This window comes from Hordeum vulgare, chromosome 5H, assembly GCF_904849725.1.
Source record: "Hordeum vulgare subsp. vulgare chromosome 5H, MorexV3_pseudomolecules_assembly, whole genome shotgun sequence".
Classification (NCBI taxonomy): Eukaryota; Viridiplantae; Streptophyta; class Magnoliopsida; order Poales; family Poaceae; genus Hordeum; species Hordeum vulgare.
The window spans coordinates 455939318-455962644 of NC_058522.1; positions in this window are offsets into that span (position 1 = coordinate 455939318).

The following is a 23327-nucleotide window of genomic DNA, read 5'->3' on the forward strand; positions in this document are numbered from 1 at the left end:
AGGCGAGGGGGCGGCGGCGCCTGGAGGGAGGTGGGCTTACCGAAGCAGGATGGGGCCGGCTTACCGGAGCGGGCCGGAGAGGGGAAGGGGGCTTACCGGTCGGGAGGGCAGGGGCGGCGGCGACGGCGAGGAAGGCGGCGGCGGTGACGAAGACGACGACGACGAGGGAGGTGGCGGCGGGGAGGAGCGCGGAGACGGCAACGACGTCGGGGAAGATCGAGTCGCGCAGCCTCACGGCGTCGAGGACGTCCACGTCGCGAGGAGGAAGAATAGATCGAAACCTCGATTTGGACATCACAAAATTCCAACTCCCGCTTATATAGGCAGAGCTTTGGTCTCGGGTTGTGGCTCGAACCGGGACTAAAGACCCCCTTTAGTCCCGGGTCGAGCCACGACCAGAGACTAAAGACCCCTTTTCAGCACGCGGAGTGGCGGGAAACGAGGGTCTCTAGTCCCGGGTCATGCCGCGACCCGGGACTAAAGGGGGTCTTTAGTCACGGTTTGTTCCACGAACCGGGACTAAAGGCCTGGTCTGGCTCCGGCGCGATGCAGCGCAAACCTTTAGACCCACCTTGCCTAGCGAGGAGCGCCGACAGTGCTTTATAAGCACCGCTGCGCGTGGTGTTTCGAGCTTCTCTCTAAAGTAGGCTCAAGGGCCTAAACGCACTCTAAATTTAAAAATTGAAAATATATGTGAAATAAAAGACAAATTTCAACCTAAATTTAAAGTGATTCCACTTTGAATTTGGGTTGAAATTTCTCTATAAATTCTCATATAATTTCAATTTTTTTCCATTATTTTTATTTTGTTCTTTGCTTTATTTATTTTGTTTTTTCTACTTACACCTAAAATTTAGTTTTCAAATTTGAATTCTTCGGTTGTATTTTTTTTCTCTTCTATTTTATTTTTCTATTAAAGATTTTAACCAAAAAACTATATGAAAATTCTTTTGAGTTGATCTTTTTTGTTTCTTTTTAGTTAATGTTTTACTTGATTCTTTTAACAAATAAGCACTTTGATAATTTTAGTTGATTATTAATTCATTCATTTTAGTTAATGTTTTAGTTGATTCTTTTTAGTTGACTCTTTTTTTTGTTTTCTATTAATATTTCATCAAATTTTCAACAATTTCTAACTTCATTTTAGTTAATGTTTTATTTGGTATTTTTCGTGCATTTACTTATTTTTTTAGCTAGTTGACCCTGAAATTGAAAAACACTACAAATCAGCTCCGAAAATGTTGAAAGTTGGCATGGTATCACCATTTCACCCACATAGCATGTGCTAAAAAGTTGAGAGGGTTACGAAAAAAACAGGATGCACTTCGTGTACAAAACGGACAATCTCTCTTGAAATATCAAGGTTCCGAACGAGAACTCATGTGTAACAAAGGGATTTCATTTTTTTTCAATTTATTTGAACTTCATACTTTTTGTGTGTTCAGAATGCACCATTCAAAGGCACATCACAAATTTTCAACAATTTCTGACTTCATTTGGTATTTTTCGTGCATTTACTTTTTTTTAGCTACTTGACCCTGAAATTGAAAAGCACTACAAATGAACTGTGAAAATGTTGAAAGTTGGCATGGCATCTTCGTTTTACCCACATAGCATATGCTAAAAAGTTGACAGGGTTACGACAAAAAATGGATGCACTTCGTGTACAAAACGAACAATCTCTCTCGAACTACCACAGTTTCGAACGAGAACTCATCTGTTACAAAGGGATTTCCTTTTTTTGAACTTAATTGAACTCCATACTTTTTGTGTGTTCAAAATGCACCATTCAAAGGCACATCACAAATTTTCAGCAGTTTCTGAATTCATTTTGTATTTTTCGTGCATTTACTTATTTTTTTGAGCTAGTTGACCCTGAAATTGAAAAGCACTACAAATGAACTCTAAAAATGTTGAAAGTTGGCATGGTATGATCATTTCACCCACATAGCATGTGCTAAAAAGTTGAGAGGGTTACGACAAAGACTGGATGCACTTCGTGTACAAAACGGACAATCTCTCTCGAAGTGTGAGGGTTCCGAACGAGAACTCATGTGTTACAAAGGGATTTCATTTTTTTGAACTTATTTGAACTCCATACTTTTTGTGTGTTCAAAATGCACCATTCAAAGGCACATCACAAATTTTCAACAATTTCTAACTTCATTTGGTATTTTTCGTGCATTTACTTTTTTTTGAGCTAGTTGACCCTCAAATTGAAAATTAGTACAAATTAACTCTGAAAATATTGAAAGTTGGCATGGTTTCATCATTTCACCCACATGGCATGTGCTAAAGAGTTGATGCGGTTACGACAAAAACTGGATGCACTTCGTGTACAAAACGGACAATCTCTCTCGAAGTATAAGGGTTTCGAACGAGAACTCATCTGTTACAAAGAGATTTCATTTTTTGAACTTATTTGAACTCCATATTTTTGTGTGTTCAAAATGCACCATTCAAAGGCACATCACAAATTTTCAACAATTTCTGACTTCATTTGGTATTTTTCGTGCATTTACTTATTTGTTTTTGGGTTAGTTGACCCTGAAATTCAAAATTACTACAAATGAACTCTCAAAATGTTGAAAGTTGGCATGGTTTCATCATTTCACCCACATAGCATTTGCTAAAAAGTTGAGAGGGTTACGACAAAAACTGGATGCACTGCGTGTACAAAACGGACAATCTCTCTCAAAGTATGAGGGTTTCGAACGAGAACTCATCTGTTACAAAGGGATCTCATTTTTTTAAATTTATTTAAACTCCACACTTTTTGTGTGTTCAAAATGCACCATTCAAAGACACATCACAAATTTTCAACAATTTCTGACTTCATTTGGTATTTTTCGTGCATTTACTTTTTTTGAGCTAGTTGACCCTGACATTGAAAAGAACTACAAATGAACTCTGAAAATGTTGAAAGTTCGCATAGTATCATCATTTCACCCACATAGCATGTGCTAAAAAGTTGAGAGGGTTACGACAAAAACCGGATGCAGTTCGTGTACAAAACGGACAATCTCTCTCGAAGTATGAGTTCGAACGAGAACACATCTGTTACAAAGGGATTTCATTTTTTTGAACTTATTTGAACTCTATACTTTTTGTGTGTTCAAAATGCACCATTCAAAGGCACATCACAAATTTTCAAAATTTCTAACTTCATTTCTTCTCTCATATATGGTGGACACTCCCTCACCTGATTTTTCGACCCTCGATGATGGTCACTATTGCTTCTTCCCCTAGTGCATAAGAAATATCTAGCACAAGAAGAAGGAAAAGCAACCCCTACAACAATAGTCGGCATTCTTCTTCTCTCATATATGGTGGACACTCCCTCACCTGATTTTTCGACCGTCGATGATGGGCGCTACTCCTTCTTCCCCTAGTGCATAACAAATATCTAGCACTAGGAGAAGAAGGAGAAGCGACCCCCACAACAACAGTCAGCATTCTTCTTCTCTCATATATGGTGGACTCTCCCTCACCTGATTTTTCGACCGTCGATGATGGTCGCTACTCCTACTTCCCCTAGTGCATAACAAATATCTAGCACAAGGAGAAGAAGGAGAAGCAACCCCCACAACAACAGTCGACATTCTTCTTCTCTCATATATGGTGGACACTCACTCACCTGAATTTTCGACCGTCGATGATGGTCGCTATTATTTCTTCCCCTAGTGCATAACAAATATCTAGCACAAGTAGAAGAAGGAAGACCGACCCCCACAACAACAGTCGACATTCTTCTTCTCTCATATATGGTGGACACTCCCTCATCTGATTTTTCGACCGTCGATGATGGTCGCTAGTCCTTCTTCCCCTAGTGCATAAAAGATATCTAGCACAAGGAGAAGAAGGAAAAGCGACCCCCACAACAACAGTCTGCATTCTTCTTCTCTCATATATGGTGGACACTCCCTCACCTAATTTTTCGACCGTCGAAGATGGTTGCTACTCCTACTTCCCCTAGTGCATAACAAATGTCTAGCACAAGGAGAAGAACGAGAAGCGACCCCCACAACAAAAAACGACATTCTTCTTCTCTCATATATGGTGGACACTCCCTCACCTGATTTTTTGACCGTCGATGATGGTCGCTACTCCTTCTTCCTCTAGTGCATAAAAAATATCTAGCGCAAGGAGTAGTAGGAAAAGCGACCCCCACAACAACAGTCGGTATTCTTCTTCTCTCATATATGGTGGACACTCCCTCACCTGATTTTTCGACCATGGATGATGGTCGCTACTCCTACTTCACCTAGTGCATAACAAATATCTAGCACAAGGACAAGAAGGAGAAGCGACCCCCACAACAACAGTCGACATTCTTCTTCTCTCATATATGGTGGACACTCCCTCACCTGATTCTTTGACCATCGATGATGGTTGCTATTGCTTCTTCCCCGAGTGCATAACAAATATCTAGCACAAGGAGAAGAAGGAAAAGCGACCCCCACAACAACAGTCGGCATTCTTCTTCTCTCATATATAGTGGACACTCCCTCACCTGATTTTTCGACCGTCGATGATGGTCGCTACTCCTACTTCCCCTAGTGCATAACAAATATCTAGCACAAGGAGAAGAAGGAGAAGCGACCCCCACAACAACAGACGACATTCTTCTACTCTCATATATGGTGGACACTCCCTCACCTGATTTTTCGAGCGTCGATGATGGTCGCTATTCCTTCTTCCCCAACTGCATAACAAATATCTAGCACAAGGAGAAGAAGGAAGAGCGACTTCACAACAAAAGTGGGCATTCTTCTTCTCTCATATATGGTGGACACTCCCTCACCTGATTTTTCGACCGTCGATGATGGTCGCTACTCCTACTTCCCCTAGTGCATATCAAATATCTAGCACAAGGAGAACAAGGAGAAACGACACACACAACAACAGTCGGCATTCTTCTTCTCTCATATATGGTGGACACTCCCGCACCTGATTTTTTGACCGTCGGTGATGGTCGCTACTCCTTCTTCCCCTAGTGCATAACAAATATCTAGCACAAGGAGAAGAAGGAAGAGTGACCCCACAACAACAGTCGTCATTCTTCTTCTCTCATATATGGTGGACACTCCCTCACCTAATTTTTTGATCGTCGATGATGGTCGCTACTCCTACTTCCCCTAGTGCATAACAAATATCTAGCACAAGGACAAGAAGGAGAAGCGACCCCACAACAACAGTCGGCATTCTTCGTCTCTCATATATGGTGGACACTCCCTCACCTGATTGTTCGACCGTCGATGATGGTCGCTATTCCTTCTTACCCTAGTGCATAACAAATATCTAGCACAAGGAGAAGAAGGAAAAGCGACCCCCACAACAACAGTCGGCATTATTCTTCTCTCATATATGCTGGACACTCCCTCACCTGATTTCTTGACCGGTGATGATGGTCGCTACTCCTACTTCCCCTAGTGCATAACAAATATCTAGCATAAGGAGAAGAAGGAGAAGCGACCCCCACAACAAGAGTCGACATTCTTATTCTCTCATATATGGTGGACACTCCCTCACCTGATTTTTCGACCATCGATGATGGTCGCTATTCCTTCTTCCTCTAGTGCATAACAAATATCTAGCACAAGGAGAAGAAGGAAGAGCGACCCCCACAACAACAGTCGACATTCTTCTTCTCTCATATATGGTGGACACTCCCTCGCCTGATTTTTCAACCGTCGATGATGGTCGCTACTCCTACTTCCCCTAGTGCATAACAAATATCTAGGACAAGGAGAAGAAGGAGAAGCGACCCCCACAACTACAGTCAGCATTCTTCTTCTCTCATATATGGCTGACACTCCCTCACCTGATTTTTCGACCGTCGATGATGGTCGCTACTCCTACTTGCCATAGTGCATAACAAATATCTAGCATAAGGAGAAGAAGGAAGAGCGACCCCCACAACAATAGTCGACATTTTTCTTCTCTCATATATGGTGGACACTCCTTCACCTGATTTTTCGACCGTCGATGATGGTTGCTACTCCTTCTTCCCCTAGTGCATAACAAATATCTAGCACAAGGAGAAGAAGGAGAAGTGACCCCACAACAACAGTCGGCCTTCTTATTCTCTCATGTATGGTGGACACTCCCTCACCTGATTTTTCGACCGTCGATGATGGTCGCTATTCCTTTTTCCCATAGTACATAACAAATTTCTAGCACAAGGAGAAGAAGGAAGAGCGACCCTCACAACAACAGTCAGCATTCTTCTTCTCTCATATATGGTGGACACTCCCTCACCTGATTTTTCGACCGTCGATGATGGTCGCTACTCCTTCTTCCCCTAGTTCATAACAAATATCTAGCACAAGGAGATGAAGGAGAAGCGACCCCCACAACAACAGTCGGCATTCTTCTTCTCTCATATATGGTGGAGACTCCCTCACCTGATTTTTCGACCGTCGATGATGGTCGCTACTCCTACTTCCTCCAGTGCATGACAAATATCTAGCACAAGGAGAAGAAGGAGAATCGGCCCACACAACAACAGTCGACATTCTTCTTCTCTCATATATGGTGGATACTCCCTCACAAATCACTCTACTTCTAGAGCATTTGAAATGAGCTAAATTAGCAGTGACAGATGAAAGGATGAAGTAGCTAACCTTTTAAAACACCTGTGTTGTTGATGCACGGCCAAACCTAGACAAATATTGAGGAAAATGGGGCTTGAAGGTCGAGCTTGGAGAAGAGTGATACGTCTCCAACGTATCTATAATTTTTGATGGTTTCATGCTATTATCTTGTCAAACTTTGGATGTTTTGTATGCCTTTTATATATTTTTTGGGACTAACCCATTAACTCAGTGCCAAGTGTCAATTCCTATTTTCCTGTGTTTTTGACACTTTCCAGAGGAGGATTTGAAACGGAGTCCAAACGGCATAAACTTTCGAATAGATTTTTTCTGAAATAGAAGATCGGGAGACTTGAGAGCCAAGGCAGGGGGTCCTCATGTACCCCACAAGCCCTCATGGCGCGACCAGGGGGGAGCCCGCGCCACCCTGGCTTGTGGGCTCCCTGGGCCACCTCTGCCCTAGGTTTTGCGCCTATATATTTCCTAAAATCCCAGAAAAAAATCAGGAGATCATCGAAAGTACTTTTCCGCCGCCGCAAGCTTGTGTCTCCGCAAGATCCCATCTGGGGCACGTTCTGGTGCCCTGCTAGAGGGGGATTCGGATACGGAGGGCTTCTTCATCAACACCACGACCTCTCCAATGATGCGTGAGTAGTTCACCATAGACCTACGGGACCATAGCTAGTATATAGATGGCTTCTTCTCTCTCTTGGATCTTCTATACAAAGTTCTCCATGATCTTCATGGAGATCTATCCGATGTAATCTTCTTTTGCGGTGTGTTTGTCGAGATCCGATGAATTGTGGATTTATGATCAGATTATCTACGAATCTTATTTGAGTTTCCTCTGATATCTCTTATGCATGATTTCAGATCCTTATAATTCTCTTTGAGTTTTGGGTTTTGTCTGGCCAACTAGATCTATCATTCTTGCAATGGGAGAAATGCTTGGTTTTGGGTTCATACCGTGCGGTGACCTCACCAAGTGACAGAAGGGGTAGCAAGGCACGAATTGTGTTGTTGCCATCAAGGGTAAAAAGATGGGGTTTTCATCATTGGTTTGAGATTATCCCTCTACATCATGTCATCTTGCTTAAGGCGTTACTCTGTTCGTCATGAACTCAATACACTAGATGCATGCTGGATAGCGGTCGATGTGTGGAGTAATAGTAGTAGATGCAGAAAGTACCGGTCTACTTGTCTCGGACGTGATGCCTATATGTATGATAATTGCCTTAGATATTGTCATGACTTTGCGCGGTTCTATCAATTGCTCGATAGTAATTTGTTCAGCCACCGTAATACTTGCTATTTTGAGAGAAGCCTCTAGTGAACACTATGGCCCCCGGGTCTACTCCACACCATATTTTCAACCTTACACTTTTTACTTCGTTGCACTTTCCGCCTTCAGATCTCACTTTGCAATCAATCTTGAAGGGATTGACAACCCCTTTAAAGCGTTGGGTGCAAGCTCTTTTGTGTTTGCGCAGGTACTCTGGACTTGACGAGGTTCTCCTACTGGATTGATACCTTGTTTCTCAAACTGAGGGAAATACTTACTGCTCATGTGCTGCATCACCCTTTCCTCTTCATGGGAAAAACCAACGCAAGCCCAGTCTCCGACAACGTGTCAATTTCTGGTGCTTTTGTCTGCTGCCGTAGCAGAAGAATTTCTGGCGCCGTTGCTGGGGAGGATCAAGTCAAGACTCATCCAAGTAAGTGTCGCAAACTCATCTCTTGCATTTACTTTCTTTGCTAGTTGCCTCTCGTTTTCCTCTCCCCCACTTCACCAATTTGCCTTTTTCGTTCACCCTTTTCTTTGGCTTGCTTTCTATTTGCTTGTGTTGCCATGTGCCTTCAATATGCTTGCATCTTCGCTTGCTGAAAATCTAGTGATATGGATCCTCATCCACTTGCTAATCTCTTTAAGAGATCCAATTATGTTGATCCAATTGCTAGTGAGTTGAGTGCACTTGACTATCTTTATGGAGTTTTGCTTGAGATGCGTGAATCTGAAAATTTTGAGGAAGAAATTTATGAAGTGATTGACGAGGGCTCCTTGAATGAAAAGCATGATTGCAATGATTTCATTATAAATTCTATTAATGACAATCATACTATAAATATGCAAAACCCTAAGCTTAGGGATGCTAGTTTTGCTTTGTCCACTACTTGTTGCAATGATGATGATTGGGGTAATGATTTTGCTTATGATCTTGAAAATTTGTTTAAGCCTCATGATGATTATGATATTTGCAATAATATTGAAAGTGGGATTGGAGAAGTCATGACTTTAGTTGATTATAATCCCACTATTTTTGAAGAGCGTCAACTTTGCATGCATGTGGATCATGAAAAGAATATCCTATGTGATAGCTATATTGTTGAATTTGATTATGATCGCACCTGAAATTGTTATGAGAGAGGAAAATATTGTGGTAGAAACTTTCATGTTACCAATTCAGCTCTCGTTATGCTGAGATTGCTATTGTCTCTTTCTTCTTCCTTGCATTTGGTAACTATGGGTTGTCTTGCCAATTTGTTTTCCTATAAAATGCCTATGCATAGGAAGTATGTTAGATTTAGATGTGATTTTCACATGGTTTATGATGCTCTCGTTGTGCTTCAATTCTTGTCTTTTGTGTGAGCATCATTGAATTATCAATGCCTAGCTAAGGGCGTTAAACAATAGCGCTTGTTGGGAGGCAACCCAATGAATTTATCTCTTTTTCTTTCTGTTTTGTTGTGTCCACAGCATCATAATTCTGTTGTGGTTGTGTTTTTTTTGTTTCTTTTTGTGTTTGAGCCAAGCAAAACCTTTATGATTAGTCTTGGTAATGGTTGTTTGATCCTGCTGGAAAAGGACAGAAACTTTTCGCTCACGAGATGATTTTCCATTTTTATTCAGAAAGAGCTTTCGAGTTGATTCTTTTTGCTGCTCATTGATATGCCATTTGCCGAGGCAGTCATAATTTTCAGAATTTTTGAGGTACCAGAAGTATACGAAGTATACAAATTGCTACAGACTGGTCTGTTTTTGACAGATTCTGTTTTTGTTGAGTTGGTTGCTTGTTTTGATGAAACTATGGTTAGTATCGGGGGCTACTAGCCATGGAAAAGTGAGAATACAGTAGACCAACACCAATAGAGATAGAATTCAAGTTTGCTACAGTACCAAAAGAGGTGGTAGTTAGTTTTCTTGTGCTAATGATATCACGAGTTTCTGTTTAAGTTTTGTGTTGCGAAGTTTTCAAGTTTTGGGTTATGTTCTCATGGACAAAGAGATAAGGAGTGGAAAGAGCTCAAGCTTGGGGATGCCCAAGGCATCCCAAGCCAAATTCAAGGACACCAAAAATCCTAAGCTTGGGGATGCCCCGGAAAGGCATCCCCTCTTTCGTCTTCAATCCATCGGTAACATTACTTGGAGCTATATTTTTATTCACCACATGATATGTGTTTTGCTTGGAGCGTCTTGTATCGTAGGAGTCTTTTCTTTTTGTTGTGTCACAATCATCCTTGCTGCACACCTTTTCGAGAGAGAGAGACATGCACTCATCGTGATTTTGCTAGAATGCTCATAGTGCTTCACTTATATCTTTTGAGCTAGATAATTTTGCTCTATGTGCTTCACTTATATCTTTTAGAGCACGGTGGTGTGTGACTTGGTAGTTGGATTATGCTATGAAAGTAGTCCCAAAGGTGATAGGTACCCAAAGAGGATATAAAAACCTCCATCTTCATGTGCATTGAGTAGAAAGAGAAGTCTTGATTCCTCTCAATTAGTTTTGAGACATGGATTCGGTAATATTAAGAGTTATGTTAGTAGGCTGTTGTGAATCTAGAAATACTTGTGTTGAAGTTAGTGATTCCCGTAGCATGCACGTATGGTGAACCTCTATGTTAGGAAGTCGGAGCATAATTGATCTATTGATTGTCATCCTTTATGTTGAGGTCGGGATCGCGCGATGGTTAACGCCTACCAACCCTTCCCCTAGGAGTATGCGTTTAGCACTTTGTTTCGATTACTAATAAAAACTTTCGCAACAAGTATGTGAGTTCTTCATGACTAATGTGAGTCCATGGTATAGATGCACTTTCACCTTCCACCTTTGCTAGCCTCACTAGTGCTGCGCAATTTTCACCGGTACAGAAACCCACCATATGCCTTCCTCAGAACAGCCACCATACCTACTTACTATGGCATTTTCATAGCCATTCCGAAATATATTGCCATGCAACTCCCACCGTTCCGTCTCATGACTTCTGCCGTCACTCTCATATTTCCATTGCATGATCGTAAGATAGCTAGCGAGATGTTTCAACGTCATATGCCAAGCTAGATCGTTGCACATCCCGGTACACTGCCGGAGGCATTTCCTATAGAGTCATCATCGTTCTAAGCTTTGAGCTGTGAGTAAATAAAAGTGTGATGATCATCATTAGATCATTGTACCATGTGAGGAAAAAAAGAGGCCAAAGAGCCCAAATAAAAAAAAAGAGAGGCCAAGAGCCCAATAAAAAAAAAGAGAGAAAAAGAGAGAAGGGACAGTGCTACTATCTTTTTCCACACTTGTGCTTCATAATATCACCATGTTCTTCATGTTTGAAAGCCTCTCGTTTCGTCAACACCATATGCTAGTGGGAATCTTCATTATATAACTTGGCTTGTATATTCCAATGATGGGCTTCCTCAAAATTGCCCTAGGTCTTCGTGAGCAAGCAAGTTGGATGCACACCCACTAGTTTTCCTTTTGAGCTTTCACATACTTATAGCTCTAGTGCATCCTTTGTATGGCAATCCCTACTCATTCACATTGATATCTATTAATGGGCATCTCCATTGCCTTTTGATACGCCGAGTCAATGTGACCATCTCCTCCTTTTTGTCTCACAACCACGACCACACTCTATTCCACCTATAGTGCTATATCCATGGCTCACGCTCATGTATTGCGCGATGGTTATAAAAAGTTTGAGAAAGTAAGAGTGCGAAAACAATTACTTGGCCAATACCGGGGTTCTGCATGATTTACATTAGTTGTGTGAGGATGATGGAGCATAGCCAGACTATATAATTTTGTAGGGATAACTTTCTTTGGCCTTGTTATTTTGAAAGTTCATGATTACCTTGCTAGTTTGCTTGAAGTATTATTGTTTTCATGTCAATAGCAAACTATTGTTTTGGATCTGAACATTCATGTCACGTGAAAGAAGTTGCAAAGGACAACTATACTAGGTAGCATTCCATATCAAAAATTCAGTCTTTATCACTTCCCTACCCGAGGACGAGCAGAATATAGCTTGGGGATGCTTGATACGTCTCCAACGTATCTATAATTTTTGGTGGTTTAATGCTATTATCTTGTCAAACTTTGGATGTTTTGTATGCCTTTTATATATTTTTTGGGACTAACCTATTAACTCAGTGCCAGTTTTTCCGTGTTTTTGACCCTTTCCAGAGGAGGATTTGAAACGGAGTCCAAATGGAATAAAACTTCCGAAAAGATTTTTTCCGAAAAAGAAGAAGCTCGGGAGACTTGAGAGCCAAGGTAGGGGGTCCGCAAGGACCCCACAAGCCCTCATGGCGCGACCAGGGGGAGCCCGCGCTACCCTGGCTTGTGGGCTCCCTGGGCCACCTCTGCCCTAGGTTTTGCCCCTATATATTCCCTAAAATTCCAGAAAAAATCAGGAGATCATCGAAAGTAATTTTCCGCCACCGCAAGCTTCTGTCTCCGCAAGATCCCATCTGGGGCATGTTCTGGTGCCCTGCCGGAGGGGGATTCAGATGCGGAGGGCTTCTTCATCAACACCATGACCTCTTCGATGATGTGTGAGTAGTTCACCATAGACCTACGGGTACATAGCTAGTATCTAGATGGCTTCTTCTCTCTCTTGGATCTTCAATACAAAGTTCTCCATGATCTTCATGGAGATCTATCCGATGTAATCTTCTTTTGCGGTGTGTTTGTCGAGATCCGATGAACTGTGGATTTATGATCAGGTTATCTATGAATCTTATTTGAGTTTCCTCTGATCTCTCTTATGCATGATTTCATATCCTTGTAATTCTCTTCGAGTTGTGGGTTTTGTCTGGCCAACTAGATCTATCATTCTTGCAATGGAAGAAATGCTTGGTTTTGGGTTCATATCGTGCGGTGACCTCACCAAGTGACACAAGGGGTAGCGAGGCACGCATCGTGTTGTTTCCATCAAGGGTAAAAAGATGGGGTTTTCATCATTGGTTTGAGATTAGAGAGAATTCCTTATTTGGCCCTTTCTTAAATTCTTCTTCCCTATTTGGCCCTAAATATTATTTTTTTCCCTATTTGACATCTAAACTTCATTTCCTTCCTAATATGGCCCTGTAGTGCAATCTGAACACTAACGGTGTTAAATGTGGTTGTAAAATGACTCTTTTGCCCTTGATGAATTGTGGGAACAAAAGTTACTCTCTAGTGTGTGTGACATATTTAAGCCAATAAAAACGTACCAGTAGCTCCATAATAACCGTTGAAAGCATCCAAAATGGAGCTACTGGTACGTTTTTATTGGCTTAAATATGTCACACACACTAGAGAGTAACTTTTGTTCCCACAATTCATCAAGGGCAAAAGAGTCATTTTACAACCACATTTAACACCGTTAGTGTTCAGATTGCACTATAGGGCCATATTAGGAAGGAAATGAAGTTTAGATGTCAAATAGGGAAAAAAATAATATTTAGGGCCAAATAGGGAAGAAGAATTTAAGAAAGGGCCAAATAAGGAATTCTCTCTTGAGATTATCCCTCTACATCATGTCATCTTGCTTAAGGCGTTACTCTATTCGTCATGAACTCAATACACTAGATGCATGATGGATAGCGGTCGATGTATGGAGTAAGAGTAGTAGATGCAGAAAGTATCGGTCTACTTGTCTCGGACGTGATGCCTATATGTATGATCATTGCCTTAGATATCGTCATGACTTTGCGCGGTTCTATCAATTGCTCGACAGTAATTTGTTCACCCATCGTAATACTTGCTATTTTGAGAGAAGCCTCTAGTGAACACTATGGCCCCCGGGTCTACTCCACACCATATTTTCAGCCTTACACTTTTTACTTCGTTGCACTTTCCGCCTTCAGATCTCACTTTGCAATCAATCTTGAAGGGATTGACAACTCCTTTAAAGCGTTGGGTGCAAGCTCTTTTGTGTTTGTGCAGGTACTCTGGACTTGACGAGATTATCCTACTCGATTGATACCTCGGTTCTTAAACTGAGGGAAATACTTACTGCTCATGTGCTGCATCACCCTTTTCTCTTCAAGGGAAAACCCAACGCAAGCCCAGTCTCCGACAACGTGTCAATTTCTGGCGCTGTTGTCTGTTGCCTTAGCAAGGAGAAAGCTTAAGTAGTGTGGCTCGGACATTTCATCGAACACCTCATGTGCATGAACTAGAGTGGCAAGAGCATGGCATGCATGGTCACACCTCAACGCCCAGAAACAGAGGAGAGGGTGGGCAGGGACGAGGGTTTATATAGGAAACACTTTAGTCCCGGTTTTTATCTAAAACTGGGACTAATAGCCTACCCTTTAGTCCTGGTTCGTGCCACAAACCGGGACTAATGATCCGCGGCACGCCACGTGGGAGTCGCTAGATCTTTAGTCCTGGGGTTTTCCCCGAACCGGGACTAATGAGGTGAACCGAACCGGGACCAATGCCCCGGCAAATCGAACCGGGACCAATGCATGGCATTGGTCTCAGTTTTGATTTGAACTGGGATTAATGGTCTTTCGGCCCTCGGCCGAAAGACCCTTTTTCTACTAGTGTGAGGGGTATCATATACTAGTGTCATGCATATGATACTAGTGTATGATACTACATTCGTAATGCATAGTATCATATATTAGTATCATAGGATAGTTCATTTATTATCATGCATAACACATAGTAGCACACCATTTAATATGATACAATATCATGATATGATACTCAACCTTCTCTTTCTTCATTTAATTCTATGTCACCTCATCAAAATTGCCTAGTTGGCATGCATGATACTCCGATTATTTTTAGTTTGCGTATAAGAGTTGACCCGCATACCAAGAGACGCTGCAGTGCATGCCTTGTAGACAAAATTGCCCCTCCGTGCATGAGGGGATGAGCTAAGCAGCTGTAAATGCGCATGCAGCCTATTGGCTCTTCACCCCGCCCCTCGTTCTCAGCCATGTGGGGTTGCATGTGGTTGGCTCTCTCTCCATGCGAGAGTCATGGGTGAACCAAAATGGCAAGGGTATAGCGGGAAAGAATCGCTAAAAGTTCACGACGCGCAGAGCATTGCGGATTTTCTGATAAAAATTTATACGCAGACTAAAACAGATCAAGGCGTACTACCTATGATACTTCTATTACGATCAGTCTAACAAGCCAAGCTAGCTTGGGCTTGTGTAGTCACCTATCAAACCTCCTCACTTAATTTCGAGGGGCTTTATAAATTAGTTAAGTCGTAACGAAACCGCAAGCAAACAACCCATTAACCCATTCAATAAATCGGCTCACTTGGCCCACCTACTCTTGCCGGCGCCCTTCTTCTCCTTTTGGGCTTGGGTCGTGCTTCTTTTGGTTGGTTGGCCTTTACCTCGTCATCTCTTGACGTTGGGTTCTGTAACTCTTCAGCCTTGCCACCGAGACAACTGAGAAATTAGATGTAATGAAAGTCTTGGTTTAGTTAAGTTTTTGGTAAAAAAAATTGTTTTTACTTGATTAAGTAAATGCAGGACATGGCTTTGAGAAGATTTGATTTGGTTAAGGGAATCGTTTCCCACCCGCGCGCCGGCCGAACCGGCACGCCGGTCGCCCCCTGGCGCGCGCGGGCCCTTGCAACATTTTTTCCATCCGCGCGCTTCTCCGATCAATGGATGCAACATTTTTTGTCTAAATATGTTGCAACCTGCGTCATTTTTGCTGCAAGCGTTTTTTTTACTATATTTTGTCTCAGTAAAAAAGCTGCATATACGTTTGGTTGCAACTCTAGTTCGTTGGATTTTTTGTTACAATCGATGTTTTTTACTTTTTGCTACAACCGTGTTAATTTTTGCTACAACTGGCATCATGTTTTGCTGCAACCGTTCACTAAAAAGTTGCATACATGTCACGTAAATTTTTGTTACAACCGGCGTTTGACTTTTGCTACCGCGTACCACCAGCTTCGTTTTTTGCTACGACCACGTAGATATTTTTTTTGCTACAAATTTTGTTTTTTGTTGCAACTGTTGGAAAAATTGCTGCATGGCATCGAAATTTTGCTGCATAGGAAGGTAAATGTTGCATGCGGATCCAACGGTGCGGACGACGCGGGGTTGGTGGATTCTGCGGCCCGCGCGCGGCGGGCCGAATGTCTGGGCCGGCGCGCCGGCGCAGATCACCCCCTTTGATTAATGCTTGTCATGGTTTTCAATAGGACAAGATAAATAAAATACGAATTGGTTGAAATTATTGAAGGGGGAGGGGGGGGGGGGCGTAGAGAGGGAAAAATATTGACGTACGAAGGACGAAAGAAAAATAAATTCTTGAGACAATATAGAGATACATGGTTAAAATAAATAAATCGAAAACCAGTTTTGAGGAAGCCAACCGGCCGATTCGCGGAGGTCATCCGAGCCCCGGATCAAATTACCCGGCCGGGAGAGGAGGCACTCCCATCCCATGATGCATGGAGCATGAAAGGCCAAGAATGAATTAGCAGTAACGCAACCCATTCGGTCCATCGGCGGGGGTTTCCTTCGGTTTTAAGCTACCCACGCTAGGCCGACCTCGTGCCTTTATGCATGTGTGCAACAGTAGTTGTGGGAGAATAATTGCGTTAGCTCCGTGCCTTCTCCCAGACCGGGCGTGGGTCCTCACATTCCTTTTGGCATTGCCAAACGCAACGCAACGCACACACAGTGCCTCCACACGTCTGTCGGGTCGATCCATCCATCATCCATCACAGGAGGGCTCCCCGGCACGGCACGGCCCCCTTCAATTAAAACCCCGTTCAACCCGATTCTGAATCGCCTTCCTCCAGTGGCCAGAGCCTGCTCCATCGATCTAACGTGCAGCTAGCTGGAGCAGATGTATGTGTTGCACCTCGTGCTGGGCCGTTTGATATGATATGATCCCCGGAAGGGACCAGCACACGTACGTATCCACTGAATAATAGTTTCCCCTTAATTCGTTTCTGAAAAACTGAATAAATAGGTACCTTCTGATAATATAGCAATCCATTATGTTACTAGAGTATCTGGTAACCCACTACCAGTGGAACCACAGGAGGAACACTAGAAATAATCTAGAAGAGGAAGTAACAAAAGAAACAAGCAAAAAAAAAGTAACAAAAGAAGGTTCGTCAGAAAAGAGGGGTAGCTAGGTTTTCGGATCGATCGGGCGACTCTCAGTCTGTTCCCGTACCTTTTTTTGTTCTTTTGGGTCGTAGCACGACTAGGAGCCAGGTCGATCGGACATGTCCTGGATGGGTGGTGAGCCACTTGCCGTACTGTCTCCTCGTTAGATCGCTCTCAAAGCACAAGCGGGGTGTCTCGCGTCGCAGCTGGACGAGACCATGACCCCATGCATCCATCCTCCTCCGCACTGTATTTGACCACTTCCCGACTCCAAGGCTTCCGTCGCCCCTGTCCGTATACAGTTATGCATGACAGCACGAGCATCCCAGGCCAAAATATTTATCAGAGGCCCCAACAATTCAACATATGTCTGCGTTTCCCACAGCCCTTCCGTGTTACGTTTTGCTCGTGGTTGTGTGCTTCAGTTTTGTTCTCTTGTTACCAGGTCGAAGGTAGCCGGCCCGGCCAGCGGAGAGCTTCGATGGGGTCAGCTCCGTTCACATTCAGGATGTGCATTCAGCTCTAGTTCTACGCAGATGAATAGTGGTGTATAGGAGAGCTGCTGCTCGAATTTCTCTAGCTGCTTGGGTCGCAGATCGATATGTATATGGTCAAATCCAAGGGGTGTGGCATGAGGCGGCAGTCAAACCTGACGCGCCCAATTCAGCCAAAACTTTACAGCAGTAGCAACTGATACCAAGTTCTATGTTTTCCTTGGCCAGGACCAACTTTTGCATGCATGGTTGGTCTACTTGACTAGCTCTCTTTGCCTTTTAATTTTGGCTCGTTCATTTCTGTTCGTCATGATGCAGCCTTAAAGTGTACTAGTAGACCAGCAGTGGTAGTAGTACCAATCATTACAGTGCGCTGCAGTGATTCCGCTGTAAACATGTCCTAAGTGGTTTATATTCATGGTGCAAAATGAACACATTATTTTAGCAAGGGAGAGATTTATTGCGTCACTGACACACGCAATGCCTGACCAAGTACGGATTAGGATCACCTAGGATTACTCCAACAAGCTACTCTCGAGTCCGGGGCACTCCAAATTCTGTTAAGCAACTGATTTGCACGTTCGAAAGTTCCCTCAAGGTTAAGTCTAGCTGTGTCCTTGGCTTTATTTATAAAGAGTAACGATATTTTTAAAATCTCAGTTTTAACCCCAAATTGGAAGGCGGATGAGCTATTTTGTGGTCCTCGATGCCGAGATGGGCAAGGAGGAAGCTAAGGCCTCCACGAAGGGCAAGGGCAATGCCGAGGAGGAGTATGTCGAGCCCGCGGACAAGGGCAAGGATGTCATGGTTATTTCCACAATAACAAACCCAACTATGAGCGGAAGCTCCCTAAATGATACAAATTTGGAAAAACCGATAGTGGGGACGATAAGCTCACAAGGTCGTCCAAATGGCACATTTTATTGCATGTTTGAGTTCTAGAAGAAGTATGAAAAATAGTTTATGTGGAAGAAGTATCGAAAGTAGTTTATGTGGTGTTTAGCTGTAATAATGGATGGCTATGATAATGTTTATGTACAACTATGTGATATTTATGCTTAGTTATGTTATTTCTGCGATGAAGTCATTATATTATCTTAGTACCATGTTTTATACAAAAAAAACAAGTGAAATACCCACGGCAAATTATATAAAAGAACAGAAATAATAGTAATATTATCACTTAAAGTAACAACAGACACAACGTCTATAGTATCATGCTTGTTGTACCGAAGAAATTAGGTGAACTGGCTAATATAATGCAAATTAAATTATTGAATGAAAGAATAATGTGACATAAAGTTTAGTTGAACAAGTTTATGCTATGTTTTGTGTTTAAACAATTATGTTTTAATATGCAAAAAAAGGACAAATTAGCACAAAACCCTACTCTTCGAAGTTAAGTTTTAAAGACAGTTTAGATGCAATCCTCTTAAAACCCAATTTTTTGGAATTATTATAAAGATGAATTTTTGGGGGCTAATTTTGGGATGGGTTAGAGACTTACAGTTGCTATTAGACCCTTGAGTCAGTTTTTGTACGAATTGCTTATGTACGAGGTGGTTGATTATTAAACATCAAGTATATTGAGAAAATTTCTTATGCACATATGGAATGAATGTTTTATCTCATGTCTCCATCCTTGTCGTGCGTGCAACGGCTAGGGCACTTGTTCCCTCCAGTTTTATTGGCGAGCCCGTGGATCCGCCTACCACTCAGGTTGCAGGTGGTTGCGAGAGGGATCCCGATGCCTCAACTTCAGCAAGTACATTACTCCCTCCTTTCCGGTTTATAGGGCTCAAATCTAAAATCTCATCAACCAAGATGAATTGTGAATGGATGACACTAGTTTTAATTAGCCAATGAAATATTTCTCACATATTCAATCTTCAAGACAATAAATGTAGCATCCTCCTTCTCATTGGACTTGTATAATGGATGTAGAAAATGATGCATGCATAGCCACTCATCTCCTTTCTCTAAACCCTATAATTAAATATGCGTGGGACTCAAAGCACTTTAACTCTATATGAGCCTAATATAATGGAAATCTAAATTTTTTGAGATGAGCCCTATAAAGCGGAAAGGAGAGAGTAGTTCATTGTATTATTCCTCGCAAGATCAATACTCGGGGTGGATGGTCACACTTCATCTTCGAGATAGTTCTGGGTTCCGATCCTCCCCAAGTATGCTCGTTGGGGCAGACTTGATGGAGGTCCGACAGGTTTATTTTGTCTCCTTCGGCTACAGAGTTAGAGTTTTTTGTCATGTGCGCCTGACGACGAGGTTTATGTCAAACGACTCCGATTGGTTTAAGGTTTCAATGACGAGGACTATGACTCTCGGGTGTTTGTCCTTAAGGACACGTGTATGAAGTTTTTTTTTTGGGTTATTGACAAGGTCAAGCTTGCTCCTGTAGGGGAGTGGTGGCATCAGCGCAGGAGGGCTTAGGGGGTGTTTTTTTAGAGGGACTTTTTGTTCTAGGGACTTTTTTTTAGTCCCATGTGAAAGAAGCAGGAGGGACTTTTAGGGACTAAAAGTGGGTATTTGGGAGTAAAGGAAGAAGTCCCTATGGGAGGGACTTTTTGAGAGTTTTTTGACACCTTTTTCAACAGTGCCCCTACTTTTAACATGTCATTTAATAACTTCTAGTACATTACTAGGGGTAACATGGTCTTTTTGCATGTCATTTAATGACCTCTAGTCCCTGTTTAGTCCCTTGAAAGAAACGAGTAGGGACTAGGGACTTTTTAGTTGGGACTAAAAAAAGTCGTAAGACTTTTTAAAGAAACAGGGCATTGTTCCAGCCACGACGGTGGTCTTTCGGTGGTCCAAGGTCCACAATGCAATTTTTATTGTACTTGGTCCTTTTAAGAAAATACATATTGAAGAAATGAACAATGTTATCATCGTCACAGAACAACAATGTTTGCCAATCAGTGGGTACATTGCTACAGTATTTTGAAAGAAGATAAATGAGTAATAGTACTTTGCGAAGCTAAGTAAGTTATTCTTGTACAGGATTGTACGTTCCAGCCAATCAAGAATCAAAATGTAATGAGATACACATGTTGCATCCTGGGCATGCAACTGTGAGCATGTGGCCTGGTGTTCAACAACCTCATAATTACTGGTCCTCTTAATAGACATTGTCTCTAGTCTTGTTCTCACAGAAGTTAATGTGGTTTTTATCTTTGGATCAGATCCTTGGTTCATACAAGCCGAGAACAACCGTTTAATCTCTAAATCTATGTAAGCAATACTCCCTGCCAGCAGTAATTTGCTAAATTCGTGTACAAAGAGTACCTTTTTCTTGAACGTGAGAGAGCCCCGGGCCTATAGACATTTGAAGAGCAAGCCTAGCTAGGTTCACATCTACAAGTACACCTATACCAAAAAAGGCTACGTAGTCATCCATCAGCCTTCTACGAGATCCGTTATAATCATTTACTAACATCATAATGCAATTATTGCTGAAATTTGGACTCTTCAAGATTGAGATGTGCAGACAAAGAAAAGAATTTAGCAGTTTTCTTTTTGCAAGAGAATAGAATTAACCAGCTAATCTATTTTATTTTCAAATCATTGGAAACACAACAAATTCACATAAATTGCTAGTGCATTTAGACCTATAAGGATGCTAGCCAACTTGCATCCATGGAGCTTCTCTGATTGGGCCGTTTCTCACCGTCCAATCTGGCTTTGTGGTGTGTGTGGGACGTCCGATCTTCACCTTGCAGTCAAACCCGATTTTCACCCTGCGGCCATTTTAGTTGTCCAATGACAAGTCGGTTTACACTGGGCGCTCCTTGGCTGGGTTGGCCGTTCACGCGTGCAAGAGATTTTGGCCAACCAGCTCGACGCGCTCCACACCAAATCACCCACCCTAGCCGCCAAACAAACCCTCGCCCCCTTTATCCTCCCTCTAGATCCCCACGAGCCACTTCACCCCTTCCTCTCCCTTCCATACGTGTGCTCGGCCAAGGACGCCGTCGTGGCACCGGCGGAGTTTGTACCGATACTTGAGGTGAGAATGGGCAATGCACGGTACCAAAGAGGCTAGAAAAATATGAGGAGGTGAGATTGAGATGTCCATGGTTTTAAATTAGTCATGAAGAAATCATATACTTATTGCAAAGTTTTATTATTTTTATCACAAATCAAAGCACTACTCGCATGACCCTAGGGATTGTTTGGGAGGATTAAACCATTGCGCGCCTCCGACCCGAAACAACACTAGAATTTTAATGAGGAAAGGAAATACTCACACATCTCCACCATGCCTTTTTCATATTCAAACAAACAAGAAATTAACACCTCTTAATACCGATACTTCTACAAATCATCAATGATGCACTCATACCTTTTTCATATTACCACATCAATATCATTATCCCACAATTTATCTTTGTGTGCTACATGATGGTTTTGATTATCACTCATTGAATACCTATTATTTATGGACTAGCCTTATCACCCATGAAAATTATCATTACAATTCATTAACTCTAAGACAAATATAAGTGAAGAACGAGAGTGCAAATATTTCTATAAAATCTATACCCCACCATGCTCAAAAAGATATAAGTAAAGTACTTGATCAACTACTAAGCTCAAAAGATATAATTGAACCACATAGAGTTTTCTAGCAAATCATGATGAAAGTGTCTCTGTCTCAAATAGGTGTGTCCAACAAATGATGATTGTGGTAAACTAAAAATAGAAGAAAACAAAAGCAAACGATGCTTCAAGCAAAACTTATATCATATGATGAATAAAAATGTAGCTCCAAGGGACATACCGATAGATTGAGACAAAAGAGGGAATGCCTTCCGGGGCATCCCCAAGCTTAGACGCTTCAGTCTTCCTAGAATATTACCTTGGGGTGCCTTGGGCATCCACAATCTTAGGCTCTTGTCGCTCGTTATTCCTTTGTCCATCGTGATAACACCCAAAACCTGAAAACTTCAATCACACAAAACTCAAAAATACTTCGTGAGATCCGTTAGTGTAAGCAATATATCAAATACTTTAGGTACTGTTATAAATTGATTTATATTTTATTTTTGCATGATAGGTCCTATAACTTGTCCATGGCTTATACACCCCGATACAATCCATATCATGATCAAAACAAGAAAACTATGCAAGCAAAAACAGAATTTGTCTAAAACAAAACAGTCTGTAATGATCTGTAAAGAACTTATACTTCTGTAATTCAAAAAATTCTGAAAAAATAGGATGACCTGAGGAATTGGTGCATCAATACTGTGTAAAACATTGATCTTAAAAAGGCGTTCAAGTAAAATCATAGAAATTCTGCATTGGATGTCAAAGTTTCTGTTTTTTGCACTGTATCAATTCTACTTGTCATACAAGTCCCCCAAAGGCTTTACTTGGCACAAATACTAATTTAAACATAAAACACGATAATTACAGAGGCAATAATCATGTCATCACAGCAAAATAGAAGGTAAAAAGAAAAATTAAGATAACTTTCGGGTTGCCTCCCAACAAGCGTTATTGTTTTATGCCCTTAGCTAGGCATAATGCGTGTGGTCAAGTGTTGTCGTCTTTGACATCAAGCTCCTCAATAACAATAGGAGACTTGAAGATAGTATCCTTTATCAAGTTTACAAAGTTGGGATGCACACTAATCATTTTGAGAACTTTGTTTCTTTTGGTAGGAGGGGTACTAATGCTCTTAGGAATATGTATGAATTTGGGACTTTTACTTTGAGAGGTGCTAGCATTAGCTTTGGAGGGTGTGAAAGCGGAACCTAATTTATCAATTATTTCCTCAATTTTATCAATCATATTCATTCCTTGCCTTGTTCTACCCCCTCGTCAATAATAGTATCCTTCTCCTTC